Genomic DNA, 17,678 nt, shown 5'->3' with positions numbered 1-17,678 from the left:
ATTTTACACTTTTCCCTCTAATGACATGTTCCTTCAAACACTTCCTTCTCTCCTTTCTTCATACGCTTTTGTTGTCCTTGTCCTTTATATTCATCTTCACTCTGCTTGTTCCTCCATAAGGGACCCCATCACTGATCTACCATGCATTGCAGCTTTCATCCTACCATCACAGAGGTGGAGATGATAGCGGTGGTGGTTGGAAGTCCTATGGGAGAAGGAAGAAAGTGGAAATGCAGGGCTCATATCTCAAGGTGGTTTCCTCCATATTCTCGCCTCTTTTCACCTCCTTCCACATTTCCATTACATGCCTTGCCCATCTTTCAGTATGCAGCCTCTATTCATCTTCTCCACGTGGGATCCTCTCTCCTCCTGTGGCCCCCTTCTTTCTTTCATAAGAGCTTTTGTCTGTCCTTTAATATCTCCTTCCTCTCCATCTCCCTTTTGTCTATCATGACGCACTCACACAAGGCTCTATCTTCAAACTTCTGCTGGCAATTTATGCACAGGAGCCTGGCTGCTGCACATTAGGGCCCATGACATAAGGCAACACATTATGGATTGCACTATAAAAAGCTACTGTGTGTCCTGTAAAAGCTTTTCATTACATGGAGACATTGTTCAATCAATATAAGCCCTCTACTGAATCTAATTACCAAAAACGACAACAGCTAGAAAATGTATACTTATTTTCAAGATGATCAGTGAAGGAGGACAATGTTTCCACCAAAGAGCCTTCAAGAGGCCTCTTAGTCAAGTAACAGGCCCATTAAAAGCTCAAGGCAATACAGAGATGAATGTGGGAAAGATAAGAACTTTGTTTTGTTTTTTTAATGGAAGACTAAATGATGAGCAGCAGCTGCAGAGTAGTTTTAAAAATATACTGTCTCAGTAATGTGCATCCACAGAGGTAGACCATCCAGTTCTGGGTGATTTTAGTTTATACCCCCTCAAATCTATATATGATGCATCTATTATGTTGCTACTGGAGCCCAGACGAAGCTCCATGGGTGCCAGTGGTCTGAGCCAAGCACACAGCAGACCTTCCCATGAGGTGCAGCTGTAGGTAGAGTGCAGAGAAAGCCAAGAAAGAAAAGAGGAGTGAATAGGAAGGAAGGAAGGAGAAAGAGAGAGAATGGGAGGAGCCCTGGGTGTCATTTCTCTCTCTGTCAGCTCCCAGCTCCCCCGTCCTCCCTCCCTCCACCATCACCCCCTGAGATGTGGATGCTTCGCGGGGACAATTACCGACTGACACTTCATCATGGGCCGCGTGACAGCCGCTGACGGCCCTCGTCCAAACAAATGATGCTGAGGTCGAGGTTGCAGGCCTGCCTCCGAGTCTGTAGCCTGTAGCCCTGCTGTATGGCCCTGCACTGCATTAGCAAGCACCCCCCCCCCAATGAACACACACACACACACACACCACACACACACACACACGCACACACAGGGAAAAAAAGCTACATTAAAAGAGACTCCTCTAAACCAACCACCTTCATCCTTTAAGAAAAACACATTTATCAGCAGCGGGGGATGGTGTGTGAGGGGTGGGGTGGAGGGGGTTTCAATAGAAGGATAGAGGGAAGGTGGGGGCGCTACAGTACTGTCAAACCCCATTCCCCTTAGGTAAAGAGAGAGCTCTTCATCTTTGTGAGGCAACTAGGACTCACACGTACACACTCACACACACACACACACACACACTCCCCAACCTGCCACATACAGCTTATCAGATAATGGGGTTAAAAATCAACTTAAAAAGCCAACAAGGCAAAGAAGCGAGCAATCACCACAGTGACACAAGCGTGCATCAATTAACCCTGTGTCTTTGTGGAGCACAGATAACACTGACGCCCTCCCTTCACGAGCTAAACTCACAATCAAATCACTCCCTTGACTCGGGGTTGAGTGCAGCTAAGTTTAGATTCATGAAGTAGGTCATTTGCTAATAGTTAAAAAAGGGGGGGGGGCAGTGTATAGTTTTAAGAGAAAAAAAAGAAAAAGGAAAGAAGGCATGTGGTGGACCTGCTGCTAGCGGTCCCTTAGCTGTGAGTGTGAACCTGCAGATTAATAAATGCTGCCTGTGATCTCGGCCCAGGGAGGCAGATGAACAACAATCGAGAAAGACATCAAACGCTTGACTAACACTGAAACAACACTTGACAAAAAAAAAAAAGAAAAAAAAAAAAAAGAGAAAGCCCGCCGGTCTCTGAAAACATTCACCCGACTAGATGTAGGATGGAGAGGAGGAGAGAGAAACTGAGACGGAGAAGAAAGAGCATAAACAATGAAACATTTATCAAAGCGAGCAGCGGAGCATCTTGTGCACGGCAGGGGCAGCCTGCTAATGCAGGTGGCTGTGCTGTTTTTGGTATCCTGAGATGACATTGGCAGGAGGTGGTGAGCAGTTATGCCTCAGGTTTGACAAAAACTCAAAAAACCCTCTTTTTTTTCTAAATTTTGCACTATACTTTGTGCATGTCCTCTGCTCTCCTGAAGGAAAGCACATTTTTACCATTTCTCTTTGTGGCTTTCTCTCTGTTTATTATCAAATTCTTTTCATTCATGCTCCGAATGTTTTCCCTATTGGTCACTGCTCTTTATAAATGTGCTTGGCATCTCTTGCATCTTCAAACTCCTGCACAAGATAAATAAAAGAGCAGGCAATGGAGGGAAAAAAAATCCAGACCTATTTGTCATGTTGGAAAGGCCCTTGAGAACACTTTCAATCTTTCCATCAATAGTTGGCGTGTAGGCCTGTATGTGCCATCATTAAAAAGTAGATGCTTCACTGTTTATTTATCATACGGACGCATGGCTGACAGCTTCCTGTAAACAAGTCATGTGTTTATATGTCTGCATGAGTGTGTACGTACAGTCACTGTAGCTTTCTCTCTGTCCTTTATCTGCAAAAAATGGATGGCTGCTGCTCACTAATGTGGGGGGGAAAGGGATGGAGTTGGCCAGAGTGCTTTCTGATAATGACTGCTACAGAGCTCATCACTGTGTACCAGGGGAAAAATGCTATTTCCTCACTGACCGGTGGTTAAAGAACTCAAATCACTTCAGTGGGAACAAATGAGGTGGTGTTTGATGCTTAACAGCCTCAGAGATAAACGTACAAATGGCGAATGAATCATTCGCCTGATGTGACAGAGCTGTCGATGGATCGCTCAGGTAGTGAGAAATAAGGAATGGCTTTTTCCCTTTAATGCTTTGGACACTTTTGCCACTTGCTGGCCTTGCTTTTTAGCAGGTGTGGCAAGCATCAACTGAACATTACGCGCAGCATAAAGAAGCTACCATATGTCTCAGGAACATCACTAGTTTAGACTACCATGTTTAACATTTAAACTGCATATTTTTCAAAGCAAAAAGAAAGTGTTGTTCATTGACTCTGTCCATCATCAACTGAAGTCACTCCATTCTCAGAAAAGCTGAAACTAAACAGCTCTTGGATAAAAACAGGATGTTGTCAGGCTGTCAGTCAACACTTCAAACATGTAGGAAGAAATTATATCCGGGTGATTATCAAAAGCAATGTAATAAAAATATCCCCTGTTGCTAGGCAATAATCGTTTAATAGAAAGAAATGTGCAAAGTGTGTATTTAAATATAGCGACAGAAAAGGAAATGGTTACAATGAGACATTTTGAGGATTCTTCAGCAGGTGAGCGTCTTTGCATGCTTGTGTGTATCTAGGCTGACGGGCCTACAGAGAAAGACAAATGGCTACAGCAGGGGGCCGTGCTTGACATTTAGGTTTCATGTGGTAATGGACGTTGACCTGCTGGGGTCAGGCCTGCCAGCAAGGCAGCACAGAGGCCCATTCCTGCACCCCTGTAACTAGATACTAGCAAAACAGTGGTGGACACACACGCACACATATATAATCACTCAGTAGAGGAAGAGGACATCCCAGAAGGTTGGACCACATAGGTGGGATGTCATTAGACAGAAGAGACAGATGTGTTTGGTATGTGGTTTTACGTCTCAGGAGCAGCATGTGCCGGCCAAATAGAAAGGTGATGTGTAGGGGTGTGTGTGCATATTTATTTTGTACACATTTCCTATTTTCTATATCTATATAATGCACGTCTGTTTCGCCTGCCAAAGCAAAAGGCAGCTTCTCTATCGTTCCAGCAAGGCACAGCGGTGGTAGCTGCTGTTGTTAGGAGAATGCCCTGTGTTCACCCACAACTCGGCAACAGGAGGCTACTTTATATACTGTTTGTGACAGCTTTGTGGTAATAATGGAGCCCAGGCCCCTGCTAGTACAAGTGGCATGCTCAGTCAAGTGAGACTTTGCCTAAGAGAACACACATACACACAACAGGCAGCCTCCTTCATGCTTAATGAGACCACTGGGAGAGTGGAGAGCAGGAGGCAGGGAGAGTGAAATGAGTAGAGGGAAGAGAGTGAGGATGGGAAATAAAGGGTGAGCGAGGGAAGAGGAGTGGAACAACAATGGCAAGAAGGGAGTGAGAAAAAGAGACAACGAGAGAGTGAGAGCAACCAACTGACTTTCCAGGTTCGGGATCATAGAAAGGAGAAGAAGGGAAGAGGTGATGACCTGGATTGCTGCCAAAGAAGAAAGAGGAAGATGGAGGGGGAGAGCAGGGGGCGTGAGGAAAAAAGAGGAACAAGGGTGTGAGAGAGAAAAGAGATCGGGGGGAGGGGGAGTTGAGGTGAACCTCTAGGCTTAGCAGCGGGTGGTTATGCAATGTACACAACGCAGGAGTGCAGGGGGAGATCAAAGACATGGGGTGCATACATAACCAAATTTGACACCACAGTGCAGCAAGTGATGATGAGCAGGAAGGGGGGGTGGGGGGAGCAAAAAACTCACTAAAATATAAAGAGAACAGGCACTCCCTGGGGATAGAGCTAGGGAGAAAGAGTACATTTGGTACAGGGTACACATTGTCTTAGTACAGTAACAGAAAAGGTAATGACAGAGGAAAAAAAAACCCCAAAAAGATGGGAGGGGAAAAAAATACACATGCCCATGCTTCCCTAACTTTGCCTCTAGCACTACAGCATCATCTGCTCATCCGGGCAGGTGCACATTGTGGGGTGTGTGTGGGTGTGTTGGGGAAGGGTGTAAGTGAGTAAATAACTTGCAGTCCAAAATGGGAAAAGGCTTGAATGTCCAGTGACAAGAAATCTGGACAGACAGCCACAGCTGAGCCTTTTGGTTTTGCTTCCAGAGAAAGCAGAGGATAAATTATTAACAGACGCTCAGTCTAATAAAGTGAAGATGGGCCACTTGGCTTCAGATTCCCCACAACAGGCGAACGCGCTGATTCGAACTCCTCAGCAGGTTTCAGACTCAACAGATGGCATTTAACCTGGACCACTTTAATAAACTCTGCTTTATTTCTGTAAAAAAAAAAAAAATACGAAATGGATGTGGGGTGGCTTTTAGGTCACCACCAGGAAAAAATCCTAAGCTTCTAAGTATGGATGAACAGAGTTTCAATTCACCTAGTTTAAAAGTTTAAAAATACATTTCCACTTCAGGACTGCCAGAGACACAAACGAAAGTGCAGTCACTTTCTTGTGGAAAAGCAACACGCTGCCTCAGTCCCTGTGTTTATTGTGAACAGTCCAAAATGGATTTTCTCATCAGCCATCTGAAAACACGCCAGTTTATTTATTTATCATGTTCTCCGCTTCCCATACCATACAAGCCTCAAACGGGATGTAAATATTGCATTTGCCAACTGCCCCGATATTCAACATGCTCATCTCATCTGTGACAAAAATCTTCTGGTTCTATAGAACAATTCTGCTTGATCAGCCTGTCACCACTTCCGGCGGTCCACATGCCACCGCTAATCCCTCTGAGACCCACAGGAAGGCTTTGGGATCATTCTGTGTGAGAGCTGGAAAAGACAGGAAGCTGGCATGCGTACATCGTCTGGGTGAAAAGCAGTGGAGGAGGGCTACATGCTCATCGGGAGAGCTTCACCTTTCCTCTACATTAGGTATACACAGTTTGACAAAGAGCTGCTGGTGTTGCTGTTGGATAGCGACCTTGCTGACCAGCTAGACAATTCTTACATGTGTTTGACGCACTGCCAACGGTTATTATATCTTTGCTTTTTTCAAACATACTGCAGGCTGGTTGGTGACATTTAGAGAAAACAAGGGGGAATTTCCACAAGTTCAAATCTGATTATTCTATTAATGCTTAAATTGTGAGTCAGCTGAATCGCTGTGCCTAATATCAGCCCGTGGCCAATTTATAATAAGGCTTGTTGATTAATAGAATTTTATTTTCAATTATGTTTTGGTTTCCAGTCATTATGAAGGCAGACTCTCGCCAAGACAGGATGATAACTTACCACAGTTCTTCGATTGGTTTCTGAGTAAAACCTCCCTGACTCTTTGGAGCACATGCTGTTCTGTGCAACTCTCGGAAGTAAAGCAGAATCAACACAACCTATAGGGCCACAAAAGCCATAATAACCGCAAATGCAACTATATATATATATATATATATATATATATATATATATATATATATATATATATATATATATATATATATATATATATATATATATATATATATATAGGAAGATTAAAGAAATATAAATGCGCTGAATGCTTTATTGTCTTTATTGGCTTACAGTGTATAAAAAAGGTCTGAATATAAATGTAGTAGAATTGCTCAGTGTGTCAGTACCATATAGTATAACTGAAGACATAAGAGTTATTAGCCAATATACCTACTAGGTAATAATTCCAGTGAAAACATGTTTAACTTTGGCAGCAGGCGCAGCCAATTAGACCATACCAATGCGGCACAAACACCGAGTGTCAGGCCCTGCCATTACGAAGACAACTAACGATAAAAACCTCAGCGCAGTCGCAGGAATAATATGCTCAGTTATCATTCAATAAGGCAATTCAATAAAGCAATTCTCATCTATAAGACTGTCACGGGCACAGCACTCATTCCCGAGGAGCCTGCAGGCAAGCAACAATACTCAGGTGTTGAAATGACTCTTTGCTACATTAAGATCAGTAAATACGTGCACTTTCCCACCAGGAGAGGTGGACCTTAGCAGGATAAGTATATACTTTAATGAACACACACAGAGGCCAGCGCAGTGTGACTAAATCTTAGTTACCGACAGGCAGTGTAAAAGGCAACACCCAGAACATGTCCGCCCGGGACTGTATATATTAAACACAACTCCTTCATCTCGATAAATCTGGAGTGTGCAGGAAAGTCCTACATCACTGTATACAATACATCAGTGAGTGCTGTCGTTAAAGTCTTCGGTCCCCCCTATTCTCTCGCTCTCGCTCACTCCTCGGGGGTTTCCAGTGGCTGTCCGGAGCACACGTGTTTTGGTTTACCTAGAGCGAAGCCCTATCTGAGGCCACGCTGAGAGCAGACTGTGGGCTTTGTCTGTGGCACCATTAATCAACTGTCCTTTAACAAAAACAGAAGACCAGATGAGAGACAAAGGGAAGAGACGTGGGGGGTTGGCTCTTATTTAGGTAGAAAAAAGGCAGAGAGGGTTAAAAACAAGGAAGAGAGGAGAGAGAGAAAAAGAAGGTGTGTGTGTGTGTGTGTGTGTGTGTGGTGCTTGACCCAGATCCAGGACTTCAATCAATCACGTAGCAACAATAACAAGCAAAGTTTTCATGTGGCTTGACTGATAAATCAGGGTTTTCTTTTTAAAAAATACAGAAAGAAAAACATGCGAGTCATTTTTATCTCTTTCTGTCTTTTTTCAAGACTGCAGAGTTACTAAGTGAGTCTTTTTATGCCGGCTGCTTACGTCTTCATGCTACAAGGTTTTCGACATAGAGCCCTGAATCGTTCACGATTTAATGACAGCGAGGCCTTCACTCCATGCTACAGCGGAGCGATTTCACTGAAGGTCTCCAGCCACATTAACAGAGCCCAGGAAGGCTTGACAGAAAGACTGGACGGACACTCACAGCCTTACGCACCCAGACATATGAAGGCAGGGCTTCTTTTCTAGTAAATAAACACGCGGTTTTACACACATGCACACACAGTATAGACGCACAGCGTGTCACGGCAACAGGCTGTGTAGCAGCCCTCTGAGACCCTGCGAGGTGCCGATCGATGGGGATTGAGTGCAGACAAGGAGGCCTTGGGATCGATAAAGGGCCGTTACAGAGATGTGCCTAGTGGGACATAAGAGAGTGGAACGGGGGAGAAGATACATCTGGGGCTCTTGATGCTGTCTTTTTCTCCTCGTCGGTGTGAGAATGTAGCTTTACATACTATACATAACATGTGCATGCATGCTTTTTTTAATCTCCCAATTTCACTGTTCTCATATAGTCTTCCTGTGAGGGAGGAGGGGGAACTTTAACTCACTTTTGGTGCCATCTTCTCCATTTCCTCCACATTCCTTTAAACAGTCTCTCTCCCTGTGCAGTGCACTGTCACCAGTTCAGCCTGCACAGTGCTCTGTCAGTGGAACAGCTTGATCCTAAGACTTTCTGTCAGCCCCTCCTCGTCCTCCACTCCCCCCTCCTCCCCCCAGCTCTGCTGTTTGCAGAGAGCACTGACTGTTCTATTCTCGCACATGAACGCGCGCGAGCAATAGGGGAAAACGACAGCATTGTTACTTCCACAAAATATGTGGCAGTGACATAATCCCCCGACACTTCCTGTTTTTACATGTTCTTGAGAAGTCCACAATGATTTTGCATAAAGGTTTACTCTACCAGTCATTTCAGCTGTGCAACTGGCCCACTGCAATTGCACGCAGCTGAAATGACCTGTGGAAAGGGTTGATATGCATGCAATGCAAATTTCAAAATAAATTAATGCTTAACCCATTATTGCCACTCACTGAGCTGAAAATAACCACTGTGACCTTAACCTTATACTCCCAAATTGTTTTAGATATAAGGGCCTTTCCTGGCTCAGAGTGGCCCATCGGTGTTTGCTATGTACAGCTGAATGCGTGTGCATCTATATTATTATATTTTTAAAAAACTACACACTTGATTGTGACTCTTACTAAACAGATTACACATAGGTCCTACAAATATACTACCGACTATGAACCATCAATGAGGTGATGACAAGAAACTTGGTAATTTTGCTTGTAAATACAGGTGAAACAGAGCAGCAGAGCAGCCAACACTGTGAGTCAGTGGTGATTTTATCAGACAGCTTCTTTGTTATAAAATCAAGACTTCATGAGTGAAGAGAAGTAGTCTGGAAAAGGGTTTAAAAATATAAAGGCTGCTTTACATTAGCTTCAGTGGGCGACCTTTCATGTCAGTCATATTACAACAAAAACAGGAAGGTATTGCAATGAAAACAGCTTTGTTTTCAGTTCAGCTGCATTACAATAGTGTTCTGTGAGCACAAACAGATGGGACTTCAGCTGTGACAAGTCAACCACATGTCATAGTCACACCTGACTTTCCCCTACGATCGTCCCTCCTTGTTGTATTTATTCTAGCGTCTGGATGAATACTTTAAAAAAAAAAAGCACACCATACTGACCAATATGTCCCGCTAATCAACAGTTAAAACAAATACATAATGCAGTAATCAGTGTCAATCCACTGGGTTCCACCATGTGTTAGTTGAAAGGTCTAACTAAAACATTACTAAAGAAACTAAGGTCATCTTTCATCATTATTAAATTTTGTGCAATTTATTCTCTGAGCTTGTCCTCTCTGTTTTCACTTTGTACATGTGAGCTGCTGTTTATAAGCATTGCTGCTCATTGGTGTTTATGAGTAGAATAAATAGTTATCTTTCACTCTCACTTGTCAGGCACAAAGTCACAAAAAATAAAAAAAAGCTCAGCCCTGGAAGTGGTTGGCACGCAAGCAAGACGCAGACAGACCGCAGACTGAGCGGTGTGCTTCCCCATATTGATGAGACACTTCAAGCTAGCACGTCAACTTAATCACAATAGTTTTTTTTGTTGACATTTTTTCTAGACATAACCAGACAGACTTAAGAGGTGAAAACACAAATGTCAGAGACAGACAATCAGCAGTCTTTAGCCTTACAGTTCCACAGCAAGTCTACATGAAGTCCGACTGTGCCGATCTGTGCCAACGTGACAACAGTGCACATTAATGGAGCATTTCCAGCAGTGAGAATGTGGCTGGAGCTACACCTGAGAAAAGACAACTTGGATAGTGTCCCAACTTGATTCTGCAGACACTGCCCCAAGATTATGTGAGAAAAGCTCTGGTGAGAACATAAGATTACCTCTTAGAATTCACTCTTTGTGTTTTGTTTTGTTTCTTCTCTTTTCATGACCAGAATGATAGTCTCGCTTAATCCTCTCATTAAAGTTGTAAACGCTGACACATGTTTTAACATGAGGGGAAAGCCCGACTGTCCAGCTACGTACACACTCGCCCAGGAGAAAGGCCTGGATATGCAGGGGAAATGTGATTTTCTTTTTGTGTCTGTGTGTGTGAAAGAGAGATAGACAGGAAAGAACTAGAGAATCTGGCTTAAAAAAAATGCAAACAATAACCCTTTGTACTAGTGTTAAGGATACAGCCATCTAGTATATCCCATGTAGAATACATAGAACATATTTAATTTAATGCCCACCCCAAGACAGACAGAAAATCCAGCCTGTTCAAGTACTTTAGTATGCCACTATTCCACATTATTACAGGTGCTAATCACATGTGAGAGCACACAGACGAGCTGCTGAAGCAGATGACTGAAACCACCGAGGCATTTAATCCTCCTAGTGAGAACTGAAGGAGGCGAAGGGTCTTCTCCTCCTACTCGCCTGCTCCAGGAGCACCGCCCTTTAAGGACGGTTGAAAATAGTGCATTTGGATGATGTTATGGAGAAGGACTATTAAAAGTCAGGCAAATGCCTTTACCAGTGCTTATGAAACTGCGCTGAGGTGCCATGTCGGCTCCTGCAAGTCCTGTCCAAAAACCTCCTCTGTGGTTGATCAAAAAGAATGCTCAAGTGTACGCACACGCACGCACACACACACACACACACACACACACACACACACAAATATACGCATGCACACACAGTTTCTGGCCTCAGCCAGAAGTCCCTGTTGGTTTGGAAGGCCACAGCGGGCTATAACAACTACAGCCTGGCCAGCCTGTTAGTAGTGGCCCCTCTGTTTCAGCAATCTGGGTTCTCTTTGCCTTTGGACAGGGACCAGGTCAGGCTGCACAATACACTACTGTGTTTGGAGAGGGTGAGTGAAAAAGAAAGAGAAAACTGCAGACATCTGAGTTTTTGTCTGCACACAAATGCATAAATACGATGTGTGCACAACAATGCATGATTTGGTTGTGCAACTGTGTGGGTATACGTTATGACCGCTTTAGCCATCATGTCCCCTCTCGCTTTCATTCCAGATTGCAACAACTGTATTCGCTCCAATCTCCCCCAACCGCCATCGCTGCCATCATTACATCATCCTTGCTTTGGCTTTTTGCTCACTCAGCACAAATTCGGGGACCCCTGGCTACAGTTCCCCTCCCTTAAGCATGAAAGGTGTTTTTTGGATCTGTCAGGGGTTTGTGCAGGAGGAGTAACACACACCGCTGTCAGTCTAGAACAACACAATGAAAACAGACTGCAAATACTGAGTGGCCCTGTGCCCTATGACGAAAAGCCAGCAGCACCTGTCCCTTTAAGATCTATTTCTCACAGCTTGTGGGTTCTGAGCTGAGCATGCTAGCCTGAGCTGGGCTGCGCTTCGCTGTGCATGTATGGTAACGGGAGGGGGGACCGCGCCGCCCAGCCTGCCAGCCCACCACAGGGAATTTGTTTATGTTTCCTTGCTGCCAAGTTCCTGTCAGGAGGCGCCCCAAAGAGGAACTGCAGACTACTCAGTACTGTTAGCTACGCCCTCTCGCATAGAATGACTGGGGGTTTCTGCATACAGTATCGAGTGGTGATTTGTAGCAATACTCAAATCCAGGGAGGTCTCTTCATCAATTTTAGCGCTCACACACACGCACACACACACTTCAAACACTCCATCTGTTGTTCCAAAAGCAGCTCTGAGAGCAACAAACTTCATAAAACATGTTATAACAAAAGGCTTAATTTATGAGCCCCGAACAGATTAACACCAATTTTCGCAAAACACAGTGCATAAAACAGCACAAAGCATAGTTTCATTAAAGCAACACTTTATGAGTGGCACTTTGTTAGGCTCGTGGATAATGGGTATTGTAAAAACTGAGCACCACCACATAAAAACATAGTAAACAGGATTGGTAAACTCATGGGCATTAATCCAAGCACTTGTGGGAAAAAGAGCTAAAACTAAATTACTCTCCCACTAATGCAAAAGAGCACTGCGACTTCCAACGAAGCACACACATTTTCCCAAATCATTACAAAAATATGATGTACCGCTGCCAGTGAATCAATAACTGCATCACTTTAGCACATTAATACAGTGCTTTAGAGTGACATATCCAATGCACGAGCAGCCTAATTTGACCAGTACGGTCAGCAAGTGTTGGAAACTTTCATTTAAGCATGGCAGATCTCACCATGTTTGTTTCTGGATAAAAAGGAAGGAGTTATTTTCTGTCTGTAATGTTCACTGTGTGATAGATGACGTAGTGTGTTCCCATGAGCAGGTGATGAAAGGAGTAGTGAGACAAGGCCCCAAAACTAGGTGTGGGACCCACGATGGTGCGACACAGGAAGAGATAGAGAGGGGGGTGGAGTACAAAAGATGAAAGTATGGATGGAAAGATGTAGGCTGAGATTGAGAGCAGTGGGTGAGAGTAAAAGAAATTAAAACAAACAAAACAAAAACAAACAGGAAGCCATTTACGTTAGCCTGGATGGCCACGTGCTGGCACGTTTCACTAACTTTTGACTCTGCAGCCAGAAACTCCCCGTTTACACCAAAATAAGGTAACAAATGAGTAACTAGATGCACCGGGGAAAGGGGGGGGCATCTGCATTTGTTTGAATGGGATTAACGCTGTGAAATTGCTCAAATTTGTCACTGTGGTTTGAGTATTGAGCATCACTTCTGCTATTTTGTCCTCGGTGAGGAAGTAACATGCCACGCAATGTCTTGCTGGTCAAACGCCTTACAGTAAATGAGCTTGGAGCCACAACACATCAACTGAGCTTGAAGTAGTTTACTCAGCCATAAGCCTTTGAGTTTTAGATCGGTTATTCGATAGTGAAAAATTGGAACAGCAACATAATCACACCAAAACTTATAGCCAGATTTACCACAATGACAGGAGAGAAATTACCATCAGAGCCACTGGAGTGAGCAGTTCACTCCATGAAGTTTCATCAACAAGAAAAAAAACAGAAGATACAGAAAGTGTTATAGCATGGCAGGTAAACACAAATCCAACAGCTTTTTGAGTGAGACTAAGAGGAGCCATTACATGTAATAAGTGTATATATAAACTATAAGCTATGCATTTCAACTTCCCTGAAGTTTCCATGTATGGAGTAAAAAAAAGAAAAAGAAAAAAGGGAACAACACTGTGAAAAACACAGGACTCCTACTCTAGACGGAGGGAGAGGCAGCGGGCTCGGCAGCCACCGCCGACCTACCGCACGGAGTGTGAATCATTAAAGGCATGTGTTCCACATCAACTGCCGGGGCCTCTTCCCAACCCACTTATGAGACTGGATCTAAATTATGAAGGGAGGGAGGGCAGCAGAGGGGGAAGGGGAGGGGAGCTTCAGTATAGTTTTACATTGAGATGAAAACCCCAAACCTGCTAACTCAGAGATAAAGTACAAAATGGCTGCAACTATCCTCTGCCAATTCACAGAATGTGATGAAGTTAACATGATGAAGGCAATGAACAAAAAACTGAACAGCTTCAATTTGTACCTTTTTTTTTTTTGTCTACCTTACAAAAGCTAAAAACACTACAAAGTGGGATAAATTTTTTACAATGAAATAAGCCAAAGGGAACGAAAGTAGAGAGGAATACAGAGCTGGCTGTATTTAAGGCCAAAGTGCTGGGTTTAATCTTGCCCATCAGGCCATCCCCTATAACCAAACTGATTGCCAGCGGGGGAGTGTCTGCCAGACCACATGTCATCCCCACTTAGAACACATGGACGTCTTCTGTGGGTGTGCGTCTGTCCACAAAGCACATCTCTGTCGTGTGGGTATGCCATGACGGAAGTGATCTGCAGAGAGAGTCTGCATTCTTCTGGGTATTGGCTGGCATACTGGTACACACAGCATTCAGTTTGCTTTTGCTCAGAGGCTGGTATGAGGGCAGGTGCATGTCTGAGAGGAAGAGATTACCTTTCTCCCAAGGCCAGGAAGAGCTGTTTTAAAAACAGGACAGAATGGGACAAGACGGGACAGGACAGGGGAGTAAAACAAGTCTGTACAAAGAGGACAAAACCAGACTGAGGAGGACAAACTGCGACCTTTGATTGGCTGAAAGAAAACTGGCCAACCTTAAGCTCCGTCCTTTCAATCACTATGATGAAAAGAATTTGTCAAAACAGTATGAAATGACAGAGAAGGGATAAGACTGAATAGCAGTATTCTTTTAGCTGCCAGTCTAATACAAAGAACCAAAATGAATCTATATTCACACAGCAATGGTCCGTGCACTTCAAGCCAATATAGCGAATGATGAACGGCTGTTTGTGTTTGGTCTTTGTCACTCTAATATGACAGGGCAAATCTCCCCGCTGCCAACTCCAGCTCTGATGCAACAGTCCCTGCCCCATCTCTGATGCAACAGTGCTCATCCTAATGCTAGCAGCACACAGCACGCAGGGCACAAGACACAGCACCCCCTCCAAACAGACGCACAGTGTGTGTGTGTGTGTGTCTGTGCAAGGGTGTGTGAAAATGATTGGAAAGACTTAAAAAAGTCAGCTGTCCACAAGCTTGAACTTTACCCAGCCAGCGAAATGCAGACCATGTGTCATGGGAAAAACAAATGACAACAGAGTCGACCTCTCCACGACATTAATATGGCAAAGAGCAACGCTTATATAGAGACATGCGTGCGAAAAAAAATTGGTACACACAAACACACAAAGTGTTAAATGTGGAAAACCCAAATTACCCAGAGTCAAAAGCAGTGACAAATTCGGGCTTACCCCAAAAACGTCAATCTCGCCGTCCTTGAATCGATTGCGGCTCCTAAGCTCTGAGAGAAAAAAAAAAAACAGAGAGAAAGAGAGGGAGGGAGAGAGAGAGAGCGAGAGAGAGAGGGCGAGAGAGAGAGAGAGATTTGAAATCGAGAGCTTTGTGGTCCTTTATCCACGTGCTGCAGACTCAGTGACTCCCTGGCTTTCTGGCGCAGAAGTGCTTTACTACATGAAAACTCTTACACACTTTTTCCCCCCTCTCGTTCTCCCCATGATCTCCCCACCCTTTTCCAATAGATTGGACTTTCTCACTTGCTGCATTTGTGCCCCAGACATCATGTGAAAAGTGGAGTAAAACAGTGCTTTTGTGGTGTGTGAATTACCTAGGGCCTCGGCAGGCACAGTAGTGCTTATGGCCACAACTCAATTACAGCAATGTGAATCAGGTGGCGGCCTAGAAATCCCCTCAGCCTGATGCACAAATAGGGACACAGAGGCGCCTTCATTGCCAAGACGGAGACAAATCTGAAGTGGCGTGTCATCTTTTCATAGTAGAGCAGCTTAGCCGATGCTGTGCAGATGAATGGCTGTTACAGACAACGATCTAATGACTCTGGTTTGCAGCAAGTGTATGAATGCTTCCATTTTGTTTATGCAAACTGCTCAAATATTACAAGTGTTTACTAACAGGTCTACTTACAGATCTAAATTGAAAGAGTCACATGGTACTTAGGATATCTGATAAATGGCACCTTTGTGCTGGAGAAAGCATGGAAAACGCTTTGTGGTATTGTTTTTGAACCAAAAACAACTAGCTGGAAATTACAGAACGGTGGTTTGTAAATGTTAAAAGGCACTTTCATGGATGCAACGTAAATGCCAAACTGCACAATCACGGTCAATCATATTTGAATAGAAAATTGGCTCGTGTCAAAAGCAGTGAGCTTATCCTGTCTCTCTCTTTCTGAGGGGGGGGGGTTAGCAAATCCTGGCAGCAGGATCCGTCCGTCTCCAAGAAAATGTAGAACTGTGGACCAGGACAGGGTTTTCCAAAAGCAAGAGAAACCAATGACATTTAAAACTGTGGTCTGTTTGGGTTTATTTCACTTCACTTGTCACAGTGAGAAAGCAAGTTCCTTTCACTTAGTTAACAGCAAGCTGTGGCACAACAGAGCTTTTCTGACGGCCAGGCTAATAGTCACTCTTTAGAAGGGTCAAGATACCGCTGGAGAAAAAAAACAGAAAACAGGGGAAACACCATCCCTTGAGGAAGAAGTGGCCTTTTATAGGCAGCAATTATGCAGTAATTTGTTATCACAAGCTCCCAGGGACAGTGAAACAACAGAGCTTTAAATATAGCATTTTTAAAATTTATTTATTTATTTATTTACACAAATAAAGATTTAGGGTTATTATAAAGAATGGCTTCATTTGCATACAACTCAATTACAAATGGCTCTCAGAGACACCTTAATTTGGGGTTAATCAGGAAGCAAATTTACAAACTAACATTAAATGCTTGTCTACAATTTCTATGGTCAAAGAAATATTGCTCACATACTTTTACTACACGCTCACCTTCCTCCTGCATGTGCACATGTCAAAGATATGGCAAAGTGAAAGGACTACAAGCATTTCGAAGCCAGCTTCGTTTTTAGATGTTTTTTCCTATGAACTTGTCTTTACCTTAGAGTTTTAAAGTCTTTGGACAGTTAGCGAGCACAAAAGTGATACGACACAACAGATAAAGGCTCACTACTTACACTATTGAATGCTATCTTGTTTGCAGGCTGATATGATTAAGCAGATATCACCCAAGTGTGATAAATCTGTACATCCCTACATGCAATACTTACACTTTCCAGAGCTAGAGGATATGGGCACATACATCAAAATATGTTATTCATTTTGAGGTGCATTGTGAATAACAAAAAAGTAGTTTCATTACCCATTCCAGCCTCTGCCCATCAGTTGGTTTGTGCAGAAGCTCCTTGTGCTATTTCCTGTTTCTTTACACACCCTTACTTCCTGTTTATGAATATGAATGGTATCTAAATCATGTGTTCCTACTGGTCCTGTAGAGGATGAGCAGCATAATTTCTAGAAAGATGAAACAAGATGAAATGAGGACAGAGTTCATTTGTGTGCATTTGTGTGTGTCTGTCTGAGCCTCCAGCCTGCACTGATGAGAGTGGAGCGGACAGGATGAGCCCAAGGTAATCACATCTTTATCCTTGCTGATGGGTGAAAGCAAGTCGCTGTAGACGCTCACCTTAAACACGAAGAAGAACATGGTGTCGTCACTGTTGACGCGTGCTTTCAAACCAAAGCTGATATTGCCACACGTGGGAGGTCTTGAGTGCTCAGGAGCTCGCAAGGAAGAGTCTAAAATAATAATTCGGTAGGGTCACCCATCCTCGGTGTACAGCCCGGCATCTCAGCAACTGTAACTATGCTCAGGGTTGCTCAACCGTTCAAGGTTTAAAAGGTTTGATGGGAAGCAGTCCAAGTCTCAAGTAAAATTATCATCGGCCCTTGGATGTTCACTTATTCGCTGTGACAGCATCGCCCCTGCGTAGACTATCAGTA

The 17,678-nt window shown here is 43.8% G+C and overlaps 1 protein-coding gene across 5 annotated transcripts in view; it reads right to left on the bottom strand.

The window, feature by feature from the left end:
* The window catches only part of raraa (retinoic acid receptor, alpha a), a 140,696-nt gene that overhangs the window by 108,269 nt on the left and 14,749 nt on the right, over nt 1-17,678 (bottom strand). For 2 of the 5 annotated variants that reach the window (XM_019362749.2, XM_019362752.2), the window contains exon 2: nt 15,099-15,148. The exons of the other annotated variants lie outside the window; for them this stretch is intronic. The gene's annotated coding sequence lies outside the window, so the exon portion shown is untranslated. The remainder of the gene's footprint in view (nt 1-15,098; nt 15,149-17,678) is intronic. 5 annotated transcript variants of the gene reach the window in all.

The sequence above is a fragment of the Oreochromis niloticus genome, linkage group LG8 (assembly GCF_001858045.2).
Source record: "Oreochromis niloticus isolate F11D_XX linkage group LG8, O_niloticus_UMD_NMBU, whole genome shotgun sequence".
Lineage (NCBI taxonomy): Eukaryota > Metazoa > Chordata > Actinopteri > Cichliformes > Cichlidae > Oreochromis > Oreochromis niloticus.
Note: the sequence above shows the minus strand (reverse complement) of the source record. Positions and strands in the feature narration are given on the sequence as shown.